General features: G+C 39.9%; 1 protein-coding gene across 2 annotated transcripts in view; it reads right to left on the minus strand.

Annotated features, from left to right (window-relative positions):
• Positions 1 to 19,098, minus strand: part of LRFN2 (leucine rich repeat and fibronectin type III domain containing 2) — a 196,247-nt gene that overhangs the window by 142,039 nt on the left and 35,110 nt on the right. The window contains exons 2-3 of one of the 2 annotated variants that reach the window (XM_072333578.1): positions 2,409 to 2,491; positions 1,661 to 1,869 (exon numbers count right to left, since the gene is read on the minus strand). The gene's annotated coding sequence lies outside the window, so the exon portion shown is untranslated. Of the gene's footprint in view, positions 1 to 1,660; positions 1,870 to 2,408; positions 2,784 to 19,098 lie in introns of those variants that run through there. The other variant, XM_072333577.1, reaches the window with a different exon arrangement.

The raw sequence follows: 19,098 nt of genomic DNA on the forward strand, positions 1-19,098 counted from the left end.
TTCTTTGCTGCGACAAGGCAACGATGAACATAGAAAGCACTCTGTTGTGCTCAAGTGGCGATCTGCAGGCAATGCAAACTAACCACCAACCCAGGGCAAACTGTAAACAGTGGAACCCTAAACAGCCTGAAACACAGCAAGAGCAAAAATAATTACCGGTCTCTCTTCCCTTTCACCACAAGCTCAAATATGCTTACACATATCTTCTGTACACAACAAGGTTCACGAGAATACTGATAACCTGCAGTATTTCCTCCTTCCTGAGAAACAGAAAATACCAATGGCAGTTGCACGGTATCTGCCGGATTTATCTAATGAGCACTCTATAATAAAATTAAGATGTGTCAATTTAATCAATTGTGACTTTATTAAATCTAAGTGGTTCGTGTTGTTTGCCTTTCAAAGCCTGTCTGTTCTCATCAGGACAGTTATTCTCTTCTACTATTTCCAAAGATGGAGTAGGAAAAATAAAGCCCATTCTAAATATCTCCATGATGCTGCCCTAAAAATGAATAAATAAAATAACTATGTTTAGAGAAGACTAAGTAAGTCCTGGCAAAATAAATAATAATAATAGTATCTTGCTTTAAAGCAGTGTTATGTATCTTCTTTGGGTAGGAAGGAGTTACTCAGTGTAAGAACCCTTCTTTGAATGTCTTACCATAACTACTCGCTTTACATTTCCAGTTTACTAATTCATCATATTAGGACTTGTTGACTGAACCACCGATGTCTGCACACCCCTTTAGTTTCTCTGTTGTTTTATTCAGTCACACACTTGCTTTGTAATACAAAGGTGTGCATGTGTCCATGCAAGTTATGGAGAGATTCAGTTTCAATTTTGCTGCTTCTTATCCTGGGCTGCCATAAAGAGGCTCCCCCCAACCCAAATTGCAGCTAATCTCACAGAGAGAATATATGTCTGATGACATCAGACAGACATGACATAGCATATACCTGTTTGTATACCTCCCCATCTCTGGCATGTTCACCTTTCCAATTTTGGATGTCCATCATCACTGGCATCACCTTACCGAGAACACTGACCTCTGTGACACTGAGCACAGAACTGAGTACCTGCTGTCCCTCCACACCCTTCTTCCCCTTCCTTCCTATACCTTTCTCTGTGGCTTCCATCTCTTCACATGACATTTACCAAGGTCCTCACTCTTCTACTATGTGTTTTTATATACAGCAGAGCTGACCTGTCCAGCAAAGTTCTTCCTTAGCTTTACAGGATTTACTAAATTCTACCAGAAAGCTGAAATAACTTCTGCAGCTTCACTCTATTTCTCATTTTTTTCCTGTATTAGAAAACAAACTACTATCCTTTCTTTCAAAGGTCTTTCCATCACTGTTTCAAAACTGTTGTGAAAAAATGCCCTTTGGCACTTAAAAATATATATATTCTTTTTGAACTGCCTTATCACAACAAGAGAGAAGCAGAAGCTGAACAAAGATCCATATCTCTACAGGAACATTCTTATCAAGACTGGCATTAACAGAAAGATAAAGTTATACATTTCTCTAATGCTTTTAAAATGAACAGCAACATATATTTTCTTGCCATCAAAGAAGTATAGAAGTTCTCTGTATATGCATATATCTTGTATTATAGCTATATAGTTTATATGTCATATAAGAAGAAAATAGCACTTACCTTTGAGAAGCAACATTTATCCCTGGTTCGGTAGAGTAGTCTCAGACAGGCATTTAGACCTTCTTTCTATGCCATGCATTCTTTTTTTTCAGAAGAAGATTTAATCAGAAAAATCCTGGTTGATCTCCAGCTAACCAAAATGCAGACTAGATTGTTTGGCAGATGCAGCCTGATTCAGTAAAGTCCAAGTGTGTGAATCCCTGAGACTCCTTGTTCAGTAGTATCCAAAGCAAAGAAAAAAAAAGAAAAAAAGAAAATTAAAAAAAAGGGAAAAGAGAGAGAGAAGAAAAAAAAAAAAAAAAAAAAAAAAAAAGTGAATAACTTGTTCTTGTCTTGCTTGATTTAAAAAACCCAGTCCTGGAGGACTAAGCAGCCTGCCGGCTCTTCAAGCATCCTGATCCTAGTGCTTCCCAAGGTAACACATGCATTTTGGTACTGCAAGTCTTCAAGTTCACACGAGCAAACCCAGCTTCTGTGTATGTGCGTGCATACTGGGGAGGGGGGTTGAGTTGTATGGTGAGGGGGAAAGGAGAGACGGGGAGATACACGCTCACGCAGAGACAGAAAAAGGAAAAGCAGCAAACTGGAGTGATCTCACAAAGTGCTCTAGATGGCAGAGCCTGCACAGCTTGTAAGACAAGCAATATGCGCACACATCACACATACACACACACACACACACAGGAGAGAGGAAAAAAAACCCGAGCCATGAGAGAACTAGCAAGCAGCTTCAGGAATTTCTTCTTACCTCTTCTGACGATGCAACATATGGCAAGTGTTTTGTGCTGCACAGGAATCCAGGCAGGCACTACTCTGTCAGTCCCCTCACTTCTGAAAGAAAATAATATGCAGCGTAGGCAAGGGAAGAAAATCAGAAGCCAGAAGAAAGAAGCATATAAAAAGAAGCTATTAAACAAGTGAGAGTATCAGGGAAGAGGCATGAGCAGGTAGGAAGCAAATAGTTGATAGGGAAAAAGGCATCCAAACTCCTGGTCCTAATACAGATCTGCTCTCTAATTATGTGGCAAAGCACTGCCTCCTAAGCCATTGCGTAATAATAGAAACCTAAGCTGTGGAGACACAGCCTGACACGTTAAATCCTCAGGAACTACACTCAACATTTGTCAGCGGAAAGCGTGTCAGTTCTCAGGGGGCAGGGAAAGCTGGGGGAAAAGGGGAGAGCAATTTTACTGCAAAATGCACGAGCTGCAGCTGCAAAGAGCTCTCAGGTGGTGCCCATGCCAGAGATGTTGCACAGGAAATATATATAGCTGTGTCTATATAGGGAGAGGTAAACAAATGGAGTAACCCTGTCAGCTCCTTTCATGCTATTCAGTACTGGGAGAATTCCCCCTTGTTTTATTTTATTAACTCAGATGACAGAGAGGAAAATGTACAAATGTCCCTTCTGTTAAGTATTAATATTTCTTATGCTAGTGGTAAGAAATAGTTCTCTCTTTGTACTAAATGATACTGGAAGTTCTAAATAAAATCATAATTAAGATAAAAGTACTCAGGATGTTTAATTAGCCCTTCACATTTATTGACAGTTGCTCCCTCTGACCCTCCAGGCAGATATGTACATTTCCTTCTACTTCTCTTGGCCAAAGAGGATCCTAGAGGGGAAAGATAAGCTTTCACTAAACAAGGGCAAGGAAAAAATTATTCATATTACCACACTCTAGTATAAATACACCAACAGACAGACCAATTCATATTGCCTGAGGGGAAAAAAAATAGAAAGCAAGAAGGAAGTATAATTTTGCAGGAAATTTACCTGGAAGTTGAAACCCTGGCTCACATCTATGGTCCATCTAGTCCACTATCTTGCCTCCAGACAGTGACTGGTATCATACACCTCTGAGAATCCTGGACAAACTTGCACAGCCAGGTACGGCCACAGCTAACCTGTCCATGGACAAAGCTTCTCACTAATCCTTCTTTACAGATTAGTTAATGCACTGCAGCATGAGCAGAGGACAGCCTGCCTCTGCACATTCAGCTTAAACACATATGGCCTGATTCTGAGGTCGTTAATGGTTAGTATAAAGCACAACTCACTTTGGACACCCTTGATCTAAAAAGTAAAATCTGATGGTTTGTAAACACCTGACTATGAGAAAAGGGCATGAGTTCAGAATAAGCTGTAGCGTTTCAGCTTGGAGTGAGAAATTTGTCTCTGTAGCATAGTTTAGCCTGGTTACTCTTCTGGTTACTCTCTACTCAGTCCTTGTGGAAACACTGGATATATTTTAAGACATCCAGTGTAGCTGGGAAAACCAGGTCACTCAACCAATGTATAGGTATCAAATCCGGCTTCTAGAAAGTCAAAGCAAGCTGCACTGAAAACTTTGAAGATATTTTTGAGAAGGACTGCATAAAAAACACACACTTTTTTTGGAGGAGTTCATGAAAAAGATTCTATATACTAAAAACTTCATAGCCCCTTCTGTAACCAGCGTTGCTCCCTTGGTCTCTGCCTGATGCATCCTTGAATGACCCTCCCTGCCTTCAAATGAAGAGCACAGATGTCACACGTAAGGGAGCTACTTCACTGTAAAACAGAGGAAGAAGGACTATGGATAAAGCAATCATCTGTTTATTTAGCAGCATATCCCATTTTTTCTTGTTTTTATAAGGAGCAGTGCTAAATGGCTCCTCCCAGAAAGAAGACTAAAGGTTAAAATGGTAGGTAAAATTTTTGGGCACTAAAAAAAGATGACCTGTTCAGAAGACTTGAGAAACTGATAATGTTTGAACTTGATAGGAAAAATACTAAAAAAAAAAAAATAATTAAAAAATTACATCATTTAGTGGATGATTAAAATGTGAGTTGGGGAAGCTAACTTTGTTCATAGCTCCTGGGAATCCTAGGTGAGGCATTTTGGCTAGAAAATCACATCAAAGCTCCAGTCATGTCAGTGCTTTATAAAATAAATGTCAGTACATCTCAGACAGAGAAGACATTTCTTAATGACATCAGGAATTAATAATAGACTCCGGGACTAGTGTTTCAGCATCTAATTTGAAAGCAAAGTATTGCTTGCAATGGCAGAAATCAATGAATTCCATCAATGCTCTGCAAAAATCTTCCAAGAAGTTCAACTTCATCAGCATTGATTCCAAATGGAAAATTCAAACATGACATAACTCTGGCAAAGTCTCCCAGAAGAGACTTTCATGAGGCTGTGTTGTAGCCAGTTCTCAATGTACATTCCTTAGCTTTCCTTGATATTCTTTAGTCTTAAGTTAAAGAGTTCTCTGGAGGTTCACCCTGTAGCTTCTTTTCTCTGCTAACTGTCCCAGATTAAAATTTCTTTTCTTTCCAGTAAGGAACTTCTCAGTGAATTCCACCTCTCTTTTTCTTGACCGTTCTCCAGAGAAGGGATAAACCACTTCCATACCTCTCTTCCACTTAGTCTCTCTCTAATCCTTCCTTAGTTCACAGTCAGCCAATACAGCTGCTTTAGGAACTTCTACTTTATTTCCACCTCCAGGGCAACTTCATCACCATACAAAGAGCTGCAGAAAAAAATCTTACTCTGCCTATATGCTGATCATCTTACTGGCCTACAAGACACCTCCAGAAAGAATTGTCAAGGTCCTGTCTTAGATCTAGAAAATACAAGAGAGACTGTGACTGCGGATGACTAACTCCTTGCTCACAGAACCTTTAAAACTGCTACACTTCTGAGACCCAACAGGGTAATTTTTATATGAAACTATCTCATAAGGTCTTAAAAACAAATTCATATAAGTTCATATATGCACTGGAAACCAATCAAAAGGAACAGCTTTACAAGGATCTTCTGAGGGCATTCTCTCATTGGACATACAGTGCCAAACACAATACCCAAACCCAATAAACATCTAAATTAAGATAGCAGAGAAAGATGAGAAGAAAGTGAAATGTTTTTGCAATTGCAATGACAGCTTCTCTTGCTACAAACTTAATTCTCCTGTCTAAGTCTAGCAGACATTACATTAAAGCCTTTGGCTCCATAAATGACAATGCAGCATGTGTACTGTAGGCACAAGAACCTGCCACTTCCTGCCCCGCCTTCTAAATTGAAGTAGTCAGCACCAGTCCACATGACTGTTTAATCAATGGTTGCCAATCAATTACAATGATTGAAGGACATATTAAAAAACATTTGGTCTGTGGCCCTGCTAATGAGAACTGCTGTTGGGAACTGAACCTACCAGCTATAAAACATTGGACATTTGGGGAGAAATTGTATATTTCTTGCGTATTGTTCAGTTCAGCTCTTTACAGATCACTGAATGGCTGTTTACACACACACATGCCAGTACAAAATATCCTTCTCACATCCTCCACCCACACATCTTTCTGCTTTTAAAAGCAGCTCCAGCCAACAGTCAAACTGATCGTGTCTTCTTTCTGTTTCCTGAATATTACAGCGGGGAAATCCTATTCTCAAATTTCTAGACCCTGAGATTCAACAGAAAGCAAATGTCAGTTTACAGTGTACTGAAATAAAATGGATTCTTGAAACTAATGGTGAGATCAAGACAGCACAGAAACTTTCTGTTTTGCAACATGCTGTTGTAAAAAGCATAGACCAAAATCATACTGGAAATAAGATGACAAGTCAACAATTCCACAACAGCTTTTCTTTGTCCATCCCATAGCTGAATGAAGAAGAGTTTCAAAAATTCAGCAAAGAGTTGTGTCATGCCAAAAAAAAACCATCAATTACGCATTCATAATCTACTCCATTTTAAGCATTCATCTCAGCTGAAATAGGCAGGATAGTATGTCAACCTTAAGGGGATTCAAAGAAACTTTGAAGATGCATTAAAGGAAGGACAGTACAATATTTTTGTCCTGGGTTTATTATTCTTTCCAAGTTTTCCCTTTACAAGCAGGGTAATCCTTGCACTTCTCTTTCTCATAATCACATGTCCAGCTCAGTGAATGAAATTTAATGCCCTTTGATTGATAGGTTAAGACCAGAAAAGGTAATTATGGCCACTTCATTTGCCCTTCCACATAACCTCACTTATAGAATTCCACTCCGTGGTTCCTGCATCAATCTTCATACTATCAGTAGGTACAGAAAATACCTTTTACAAAGGCAGTCTCTTGATTTAAAGATTTCGTTCAAGTGACGGAGCATTCATTCCCCACTCTCTTTGTAAGTCATTCCTATCTTTAATTGCTGTCATTGTGAAAAAAAGTCTGCCCCTCATTTTGTTAGTTAGAAGATTCTGGTATTTTATCATAAGTCTAGAGTGATAATTTTGAGTTATAGCTGGTATCTCTTGATCAGAAAACACAAAATGAGGAACAGCAGAAGTTTTTCCCAGATAAGTGGATTTATTACACTGGGGACTAAAGAGTGCTGTTTGAGACTGGTACAATCTATTTACTCAACAAACAAACAAACAAACTTCTCGTTTCATGGCCATCTGCTTCAGCACAGCATTCATCAGAATAAAGAGATTTAGTTGGCAACGCTTCTGCAGTTCTTGCAATTTGATGGAAGGTACAGCATTAGCTTCCAAAGTACATCTGGAGGCAGTGTACTCTGCTGCCTGCCCATCAGGAAGCAGGACCTCATCCTGGTGGGTTTGCAACCCCTAGCTTTCATCCTTTCTGTGCACAGAACACTCTCAGCTGCCACTGAAATCCATGGAGGGAGCAGATGCTCCATGTACTACAGTCAGTGCAATGAAGACATGGCACAAGAGGAATACGGATAAGCACCTTGATTTTACATTTTGACCCTTGACACACACAATAAGGGATACTAACCTTTCCACTGCTGAAAAGGATATGTGGGCTTGTTATGCAGCAGGGGGTCCCTGTTTGGAGAGGATGCTATTCCTCTGTGATCCTATTGTTGCAATTCGACAGGCAACAGAAGCAGTGTAAGGGAGGTCTGGCTCTCTGCCCAGGTGGGGGCTGGCTGCAACAACTCCCTGTCCAACCCTACATTTACAACAGCCGAATCATGGATCTCTAAAATGGCCCAGGTTTTTTTTGCTTTCTAATCACCATTCAAACAAATAAACAAACAAACACAACAACAACAGCATCCAAACAGTTGGAGAAAGGGTTGTCCAAAATTTTTAACCTCTAAGGAGATAAGAATCATAAGAGATTAGGGACAGGTAAACCTTAGTCAGGATTTGTTAACCAGGGATAATGTTGTGAAACCAGTCTTAACATTAATCGTGTGAGATAGACATGAACTCTACTGCGGAGCATATAAAAGCCCATATCCAGGACAAGGTCATTTGTTTAAGCTGTTTGCACACCATTTCCCTTCCTAGTTCTCAGGCACCAACCTGATACTTTCAAGATGGTATGTCTCAGCCACTGAAAGGAATAGTTACAATTTTGTATGTAAATACATGAAAGTGCACTGGACAGAAGAGAATATTTTGGCCAGGCCCTTGTTTTGAATCAAAACTACAGCCATTACCATAAATAAAGCCAGCATTTGCTAACAGTTGCTACATTATAGCATGAAGGTGGCAAATTGAAATGAATCCATCAATAACCTCGATAATCAGCACTGTAAATTGTTGGAAGAAAAAACCATTCACCCCAGTCACAAAGCACTCAGAAAGCTTCTGTGGTCACAATTATCTGCAAGCTATTAGGCTTGCCAAGGATGAGGGCAGGCACTTAATAGGAAGCACCTCAGACCTCTGAAAGAAGTTCAGATTCTATCACAGGTTTAGCAGCGCACAGAGCACAAGAAACAACACAAGGTGGTATTTTTCCTAGCAAAGAGTAAGCCCAGGGGGAAAAGTGTGGTGTTTTTGTTGATTTTGTCTTTCTAAACAAATTCTACGGCATGTCAATACATTACTTCGGGTGGAAAAGAATTGAAACAATAATCCATGTAGAAAATCCACAGGCTAGGCAACATGAACTTGAGGGATATGGGTAAATTTGGTGCAGAAAGGAATGAAAAACTGAAAGGATTCTGAAATGGATAAAGACAATCCCAGTCCCTAGAAGGCAGTGCAGTGTATTACTTCTACCTGTTCTGCTTGGCCTCAGATTGGGGTCAAGACTGTCTCCTTCCTAATTCTGCTTTTTAAACCTCATGCCAATAATGCAGATGCATGTCAGACTGAAAAACAGATCCTTCTTGGCTCTCACCTTGAGACCCTGACAACCTCTGCAAGATGTGTACAGTAAGGATCCTGCTGTCATTCATAACTCAAGTGAATACATTCAAGAAAGAAAGAGGAAATTTTTTGATGCAGAACAGGTAATCACCATAAAGATACCAAATGCTTTGGATACTCTCTCAGCCTCTGCTCATCTTTCACATAATCGTAGAATTGCAGGGGTTTGAAAGGGACCCCTGGAGATCACTGAATCCCGAGTCCAACTCCCTGCAAAAGCAAGGTCCCTACAGCAGGTCGCACAGGTGGGCATCCCAACAGGTCTTGAATACATCCAGAGTAGGAAACTCCACAACCTCTCTAGGCAGTCTGTTTCAACGCTTCATCACTTCGATAGTAAATAAGTTCTTTGCTGTTTTATGAAGTTCAGTTCCAAAGTGAGTAAAGAAGGTGGAAATGAGTCCATAATTTCTTATCAGAGAAATCAAAGAGAAAATAGCAGCTATCTTAAAAACATCAGTGAATGCAAGACCTAAGTCAAAGAACCTAAATGTAAGTTGTGATCAAAAAGAAACAGCAAAAACAAAAAAACTGTGAGAAGCAACTGTGGACACAGAGTCATTTCTGAAATATTTTGATTATCTCAATCATGGTATGAAAATAGGCTGTTATTTTAAGAATGACCATAATATGAAATATTTTGAGAAGCCCGTTTTGCTGTTGTTTGTGCTCTTGGTTTTCAAAGTGTGGTTCCTCAGGGGGATTCTGGGTGTCCAAAGCATCTCAGCATGCCATAGCTCTGCTGCAGTTCTGTTCAAAGATGCTAGAGTTTTAGAGCCAGAGTTTGTAAAAATAAGGATATACAGTGGAAAACTATTCCTATGAATTTAAACATTGAACATCTATTGCAAAGTATGTCTGACACAGCTTAATGTTGCAGTACCCTAAGTTTTATTTTGGGAATTCAATTTTTGCAGTAGGTTTACTCTACAGAGGCTAGAAAATCTTTTCAGGAGATTTTCTCTTTCCCAGCCTCCTCAGACTCTAATGCTTGCAGTGACAACACGTGGAAGACAGTCTGTACTGTCTAGAGCACAGCCCAGATTCACAGGGTGATAGTCTGTTAGCTATCCATAACTATGTCAAATTAAATATGTTTCTTGTGCTGTTGTTCTTTTCAGCTCATTGGGTCATCTTCAAATGAAACCTGTTCTGCTATTAAATGAACTACCTCTAAAGAGTTCACATTCATCTGGCATTGTTCATGGTAAGCTTAGTTTTAGATCAGTATAGAAGTAAATATACAGTTTTTAAAAGTACTTGACTACTGATCAACTTCTGTGTCCTTACTGAAGTTATATTATATAGGAGATGGAAAAAGTCTTTGTGGTTACACAGATGCATAGGAATTTGCTGCATTACAAATCAAATAAATACTCCTCAGAAATTAAAAGTAAATGACTCTGAGACACCTACAGAAATCTCTGAGAAGCAGGACACATAAGTTACAAGCTAGCACAAGCGACTCTTGCTTTGTTTTTGATAGCCATCTCATTTTCTGTACATAGAATTCAATGTGAAACCACCAGAGCCGAGGCTTTAAATATTTCCACAGATTACTGCTGTACCTGGAAATCATTGTCTATGTAATTGGGAACAAAATACGGTATTTAGAATGTATTGACAATTATTGTACAGCTGGATGAGATACTGTGGAGAGAGTAATTGTCTTCACAACAATTAGGTGGCTGAAAATAACAAAGGTAGAGGATACGGAGAGAGCAGGTAAATTTGGACATTATGATGAAATTTAGTCAAGCAAAAAAGCCTTGATAAGAAAAAGTGACATTACACACTGCATTCATATGAACACACAAGGCCTGAAATAGCTACAGAACTGCCTCAGATACTTACAGGGTCCTTCAGAGGCTACAATAGTCTAAAGGTGACCAACTACATTCAAAACAGAGCTTTCCACATCTACAAGGCTTTAAAGCTACATGGGATTTCAGACAGACATTAATGTGAGCTGATGAAGAGATCTGTCCTTTGGTTATCATTTTGGTCAGAAAGATCTCCTTGGCTGCAGAGCCTGCACAGCTGCAGGATGTGTGGTAACCCCAGGTCCCACAGGTGGCTGATTCCAGCTATCCCCAGACTGCACATTAAATAAATGAATGGATGCTGGATTAGGCCACTAGTTATGAGTACTTTGCACAGAGAATTGCTTTAGACTGTGTTTATCTCACTACATTTTGTATTTTATTTTATTTTTTAACCTAGATGGAAGTTGATTTTTCTGCTTAGAAGCTGGCTACAGGACATACATCTGCTGCAAATAGGTACCATCAAACAGACAACAACCTCCTTTAAGAAGGGAGGAAGATGAGGGCTTGAATGTACCCTCATCTCTAAATCAGATAATCTCACATCTGCTCTCATGTTGTAGCAACATAGGCATAAATCTAAAGAAGGGCAACAGCTCTGACTTGCTCTCCACTACCCTCCATCATAACTCAGCAGTTAGAGAAGTTCCTGCAGGAGGTAAGAACCAATGTGTTAACACTTTCAATGCTGTGGAGCTGCTTTACAACTACCATGAGGAGTATAATTTCAGTTGTGGCTTGCAATAGAGAGAAATAGGAAATCAGAACTACTGCCAGGTCTCCCAAAGCTCCTGGGTAAAGAAAATGAGTCTGACTGTGTTAGAAAAATGACCACTAAAAAAAAAAAAAAAAAAAAAAAAAAAAAAAATCAAAACTAAATAGAAGGTGAAGTTCTAGAGCCAAACTGAACATAGAATCTGGGACCAAAGCCAATGAAACAAGGAAGCAAAGTGTGAATATGGATATCACAAAAGGTTTTAAGGCTTAAATGTGTCTAAGAATAGAGAAAGTGAGTGAAGACAGTGGACCCAAGAGAATGGAAGAAAATAAAGGTAGGAAAAGAGCACGTGGAAACTCAAAAAAGGGAAAGAAAAAAAAAGAGAGAAAAGGGTCTGATGGCATTTGTGATCATCTTTTCCCTCATTTGTTCTGGGCAGCAACTTAAATAGTGGTTAATGGCTTTCATATCATGAGGCAGAATAAATCATTTTCTGGGAAAGTTTGTATTAGTGGCAATGAAATGAGCAAATATTTTTTGATACTTCCCCTCCATCTTATACTAACATATTAACATGAGTATGTATTAACAGAGGCAGGTGCCTCAGAACAAATAAGCACAGCAAAACCTCCGTGCCTGACAGGAGCTAACTAGAGATAATCTCAACAATGGGAAGAATTGTGAAGCTGAATTGCTAATTTCATTCATGCTAAAGGTTTCAAAGCAGTCTCTTTAATTGGAAGATCACATTTTATAGAATCCAGGACAGTTCCCTCCACCAAAAATAATAAAAGCAAAAGCTTTTCCTTGGCAATAAAATCACAGTGTTTTCAGAATGCCTGATGAGAATTCATTCTGGGAAGCCTAATGTGCAAATACTAAATTATTTCTGTGATATGAGTAAAAGTTTTTCTCTTACATATTCAGGCTCAAGAGGGGGGCATTAGTATATGAGGGCTGCTCTGAAAGCGATACCTCCTATTTTATTATGTTGGCCCACAGCACCAGAGGTGGATGTCTATGGAAGCAGAGGTTGAACCTTCCCACCAATATTCCATTACATTTTGTTGCCCTGTGACAGTATGGCAGCCGAGGTGCAGTCTGACAAAACAGCTTCTGACATGGAAGGGCACGTCAAGCAAGCATATGGAATTGGATTCCTCCATACAGAAAAAACAACTACTACTGACACTCAGTGATGATTGCTGAATGCTTGCTGGGACCCTACAGTGGATGTGAGCACAGTGGTGGGCAGTGTGTTTCAGCAGTGGTGACAGCAATGTGAAAGACAAGCACACTGCCGATCTTGGCTGGACTGTCCTATGACATCTACCGTATAGTCTGGAATTGGTGCCTTCTGACTTCCATCTGTTAGGAGCAGTGAAAGACAGACTGCTTGGGTAACATTTTCCTAGCAACAATGCCATCATAGCAGCTGTGAAACAGGTCGCCTCTTCTGGTGCAAGTTATTAGAAGCATGGCATGCAGGCTCTTGTTTATCAGTGGCAAAAATGTACAACTGATGGTGGCAACTACATTGAAAAGTAGCACTTCGTAGCAGAGAATTTGCTCTATCAAATACTGTTATCGTCTACTTTCTGTCTGTTGTAGTTTCTATGGAGATACACAGGTGGCGTTACCCTCAGAGAAACCTACCTATAAGTACACGTGTTTCCTTTTATTCCTTCTGACAAAACAAACTGTTGCTCTGACACAGAACAAAGGAATAAGACAGGAAAGCAACTGACCCAGCTGAGAATGTGATCTGCTCATATAGGCAAGGACCACCACAGACTGCCTCCAGACCAACATCGGCCAGAGAACCAACTACAAAAAGCTATGCCATTACTCAACACAAAACATGGATGTGGTACATGAAACCATGATTAACTAAGACTTCCACCCAGTTCATGGACTATTCTGTTACTCATAATTAGAATTCCATCTGCTGGGGCAGATTTTTATCCTTGTGCATCAAGGTTGTGTTTGAAGTCTTCCAGAGAAAAACCAAGGGTGAAATTACTTGAAAAGAAAACTAAACAGACTTATTGCTGAGTAAGGGGGACATCCATGTAAAGATGACAAATTAGGCATCTAAGTGTCATTGCTGCCAGTAAAAGCTAGAAGCTAAATTCCCTAAGCTCAGTCAAAAAAAAAACCCAAAAAAGTGCACTAAGCATTAGTCCGCATTGTCAAGCATGCAAATATCCATGGAGATTTGATCTGAGTTGTCAAGCCACTGGCATTTCATGGACTAAAACCTCTCAGATCATACAAAAATGTGTTTCACGTTTTTCTCAGTGGATTTTCTATCAGATCTTACCGAACACATCTGTAAAGATGGCCATGTACTTTGTTATTTGATAATTTTTTCTTTTCTCTCTGAGGTGCGAGTTTCAATAATTTAACCAAATAACCACAGGTACTGCTAAATATAGTGTTGTTATATAGTAGGACAGCACTCTGAGAATGCAGTTCAAGGAACAAGACCATTTACTTTGTATCATTTACTCACCCTCACACAAAGTACAGATGCGGTACGGGAACTGAGAAATAACTACATACCTAAAACAGCTAGAGACTTAAGAGGCTTCTCAGAAAAAGAAACAGCTGTGGTGTATATCCCTTTCCAATTTATTTAAAATTAATTGATGTATTTTTCTAGCTTCCAACCTGAAAGAGAAATGACCCTAATCTAAAATTCAAGTCTGAACTCATTCACCTCTTTTTAATCCCACTGTGAAATTAGAGGTTCCTTGGGTCAGATTTCTAAATCTACACAAAACCACACTCTGAGACATAAGTAGGAAAGAACCTACTGCACCCAGTTGTCTCTCAGTGAGTTGCTGTATTCATGCACAGACCAATAGAAGAGACCAATCAGAGGCAAAAATATTTCAGAGGCTTGAGCTCTACTCAAGGATTCTCTCCTAAAAAATTTCATATTAAAAACAGACCTCCTTTCAAAATACCACTTTTACTGATCTTCTTAAAGTTACCAGGGTCATATACATTTCCAACCGCACTAATGTTTTCTCAAAAAGGATTAAGTCAGAAGGCAAAACCATCAGTATAAAAGCAAAACCACAGAAATCAGGAAGCCTGATCCAGTGGGTAGCAACCCTGCCCAGGGTGGCAGAGGGGTTGGAAATTGATGATCTTTAAGATCCCTTCTAACTTCAGCCATTCTCCCTCAGAGCTGCAGCAACTGTGCCTTGCTTTGCATTGAGTACTTCCCACTGCCAAAACAAGCAGCTATTCCTGATGTAGCAGAGAAACCCAATTGTGTTAATTATTTAAGAAAACCACAACCATGTGTTCAGAGCATGAATTTGGGAAGTTCCTTTGGTAGTAATTAAAGTAAAATTGAGGTCAAATGCAACCTGCAGAAACAGCATGTTCAGGGTCACTGTCAAGAAAATGGGTTGAAAAGACTTCAAAAAGGCCAATAACCATATAATGATTGAGATTCAGTCTCATCTCTTCCAGCTGTTAACTCCAGCTATAACCTGATTTCCTGATCAGGAATAACATTGCCAATGCAAGCCTATGAATGCATGTAATTTCGGTCACATTTTTTGTCTCCTTTAGAGTCTGAAGTCAAAATGAAGATCTATAATTGTTTAGAAAGGCTTCATTTTTATACAAAGAAAGTATAAAACTAAGTAATTTTTAAAAACTTTTTTGAATTCTCCCCCATGCTATTCTTGACCTATGCATGAAATATAACTGCATTATTTGCACTGTTTCATAAAGCAGCTGTCAAAGACAACTTAAAGATAATGAGGCGATTCTAAAGGAAATGTAATACAAATGTAGTAATTTCCGGAGAAATATAATACTGTGCCAAAGAAGCAGCAGTCTTGGAGATTTCTAGAGTGTGTGGAAGATAACTTTCTGATGAAGCTGGTAAGAGAGCGTACCAGGGAGGAGCCCTCCTAGACCTGCTGTTCACAGAGAAAGACTGGTGGGAGGTGTGGAGACTGGGAGCTGCGACCATGATGTGGTACAGTTCTTTATTCTTGGTAAAGTCAGGAGTGGAGCCAGCAAAACTGCTACCTTGGATTTCCTGAGCACCAACTCTGAAGTATTCAGGACACAGGAAGGAAGGGTCCCTGGGGAGTCTGTCCTGGAGGGTAAAGCAGACCAGGAAGGCTGGTCATTCCTCAAGGAGGAATTTTTTAGCAGCACAGGAGCTGGCTGTTCCCCTGTGCCATAAGATGAGCCATCTGGGAAGAAGACTGGTGTGGAAGAATGGGGAATTTCTGATGAAAGTCCAGAAGAAAAAGAGAGTTTACCTTCTGTGGAAGGAGAGATGGGCAACTCAAAGAGTACAAAGAAGCTGCTAGGATATGCAGGGAAAAAAAATTAGGAACACAAAAGCCCAGTAGGTTTGAAGCCTATGCACTGTGCCTTCTATAGGGTCTTCTAAAGGGCAACATATTTCAGTTCTATTTCTGCAGTCAATTTGGAGTCCTCTTGGGTGATATCCTGATAAGTAGTCCACACAGAAACCCATCATCAAACACAATGAGCAAGCAGGCTCCCTCCACCTTCTAAATACCGGTTAATATTCCCATATTTCAAACTTAAACAGTTCAAAATTGCTAATTTTCATACCCTGAAACTATGGTAAAGCACCAAATATCGCAGAACTGATACAATTCTACAACTGAAGCCCCATGCAGAGACTAGTTCTAAAGAATTTGAATCAACCTGACAGTATCTACATACACCCTATCAACAGCCCTATAAAGGATGCAAGAAGCGGTAGTAAAGGCTTCATGGTCTTCACCATGTGGTTTCTTGTCTTTAATGGAGAAATGAGATACTGACCCCAGTAAAATCACTAAATTAGTGAAGGTTCTGTAAAATATCTTTGGTTATTACATGGTGACTTCTTATCTTGTTTATTTTGTAAAGTGAACTGCACACATATTTGGGTAGGGAATTATGGGCAGGATAGATCAAATGTATGCACTCTCCTGTGGAGATGATTTTAAGGAGGCTAATACATCTGGATTTTGTTCACAGGCATGCTCTTCTCCAACTGTATAGAGCTGTAGCTGCGTTTTAGGTCAGGGTAATATAAAGAATATAATTGCTAATTCACCTCCCTGTAGAGAATCAGTACACTGACTGTCTTACTTATGCCCACTCTCAATGGCTTAGTGAATCAGTGACCATGCCAGCTACTTGCAAGTGGACACGTGTCACGCTTGAAAGGTACATCTCACAAGGAATTCACCAACATAAATAGATCTAAACGATTTTATAAAGCAAATCACAATTATTTTACATTTCAAAATATTTTCCCTCAGGTAAAAAGACAAAACAACAACAACAAAACCAACATGTTACTCCTTCCTCTTCTGGGAATGTTTAAAATGCAAAGAATATCATAGTTAAAACCTGGTTTTCATGGCATTTTCTGAGCCTGCAAAGTTCACTATGATCTAGGGAATACATTTTGTTATATCTTATATTCAATTTTTGTTGTCATTCCCAGTATACCTCTATTACACTGATAGAAAAATATGTCCTCTATTTCTCCATTGTAAAACATCGTGCAGCAGATAAAGTGCCTGTTCTATATGTTGAAGTAACTGAGAGTGCTAATAAGAAAGGTTTTTCTCACCATCAGATTAGCTCCAGGTGAAAGGAAGAAACACACACACACAAAGTCAACCAAATTCTTCCTTAAAAAGAATAGGTACTGTTATAAATCACAGGTTAAGCTTTAATTACCTGAATATGGCTTGCACCCCAAGGGAGGGGAACGGGACCACTGTATACCTTATCCCAGTGTGCATTCTGTGGTGTTTGCTTGGACATTTCTCCTAGAGTTTGCATTGCATCTTTGGATCAGAATGGGGTCCCTCTTGTGGCCAGTGCAGCAAGGTGCTGAAGTCTGGAAGTGCCACAGCTGATCTGCAAACTCACAGAAAACTCACTAATAACCCTTTCCTCTACCATCAACAAATTAATTGGAAAGAATACATCCAAAACTCCAGACCAAGTGCACTGTAGCCCAACCAGGAGTAAGGGGATCATAGAATAATAAGATCACAGAATCATAAAGTTGGAGAAGATATCTGTCATCTAGTCCAACTGTCAACCCATGCATACTAACCATGTTCCTCAGCACCACATCCACATATTTCTTAAACACCTTCAGGGAAGGTGACCCCACTACCTCCCTGGGCAACTTGTTCCGATGCCTCACTGTTCTTTCTGAGCAGGAATCTTTCCTAACATCCTGAATGAACCTCTCATCCCCTCACTGTTACTTGGGAGACGAGGCCAAATCCTACCTCACCATGACTTCCTTTCAGGCAGCTGTAGACTGCAATAATATCTCCTCTAAGTCTGCTCTTCTCCAAACACAACAATTCCAGTTCCTTTAGCTGGTCCCCATAAGTCTTGTGCTCCAGACCCAAGACAGCTCACTGCCCTTCTCTTGGCAAGCTCCAGAGCTTCAATGTCTTTCTTGTAGTGAGGGACCAAAACTGAACATAGTACTCAAAATGCAGCCCCACCAGTACCAATTACAGTCTGATACAAGCCAGGATGTCGCTGGCTTTCTTGACCACCTGAGCACACCGATAGCTAGCCAGCTGTAAACTAATACTCCAAATTCTTTTCCTCTGCACAGCTTTCCAACCACTCTGTTCCAAGCCTGTAAAGTCGTATGGGTTTGCTATGGCCACAGTGCAGAACCTGGCACTTGGCCTTGTTGAACTTTCTCCTATTGGCCTTAGCCTAACTTCTTTTTGAAGCTCAAGGAAGGAACAACTTCTTACACCATGTCTGAAGCAAGAGACGCCAGCAGTGCTCTACAACCCTAATTATATCATGTCTGCTGGTCTCATTGTGGGACACGATTACTACAGTACAGAGCAGGTAGCCCTCTGTTGGGTGTCTGTGACACAGAGCACTAAAGTGCCCCCAGGAGCTGACACATCCATCAGTGAGCCTAAGCTGTACATGGGCCAAGAACAGTCAGAAACACAAAAGCAATATCCACACCTGTTCCATCTCCTAGACTCATTTAACCCAGAGCTAGGAACTTTTGTGCTGGATTAATATCCTCCCACCCCCCTCACAAACACACACTCTGCAAGAAATAGGATAGGACTAGACTTTACATATAAGGGGAAAATGGTGAGACAGAAACTTCATCAAAATATACAGGTAGAAGGCAAGCAATGTAGTGCACCACAGTCCATCTAAAATATCAAGAAAAGTGCCTGACAATTTCACTTTTAATTCATTTTAGCAGTGAGAAGGCAGCCTAGGATGAGAGATCAAAGCTTTGTAAAATTAGGTTGTGAGAGTGTTTGGCTTAAGGCATCTGGGTAGCTTTAAATAGTTGTTTAGGACTGAGACTGCCAATGAAAATGTCCTGAGCTGAATTAAGATCAAGACCAAGCTTGATTCCAAGAGCAGCCAAACCCATGCCTCCGGATATCAACATTCCACTACAAAGGGACAAGCAGTGCCAGAGATGCTCTGCGTTGTATTCCTTCTGGCCTGAAAAGGCCGGTGTTTTCAGTATGCAGCTAGATGCTTTAAAAAGTAGAAGAAAATAAAATCCAATAACCCAGTTCCTTGCAGAAAAAACTAGCAATACAATACAGTGACCTCATATGCCCCTGTGATATTTCCTTAAATTATACAAGTTATGTACTGGTAGCACAGAAAATCAAAACAGGAAATAAACA

This window comes from Excalfactoria chinensis, chromosome 3, assembly GCF_039878825.1.
Source record: "Excalfactoria chinensis isolate bCotChi1 chromosome 3, bCotChi1.hap2, whole genome shotgun sequence".
NCBI classification, from domain to species: domain Eukaryota; kingdom Metazoa; phylum Chordata; class Aves; order Galliformes; family Phasianidae; genus Excalfactoria; species Excalfactoria chinensis.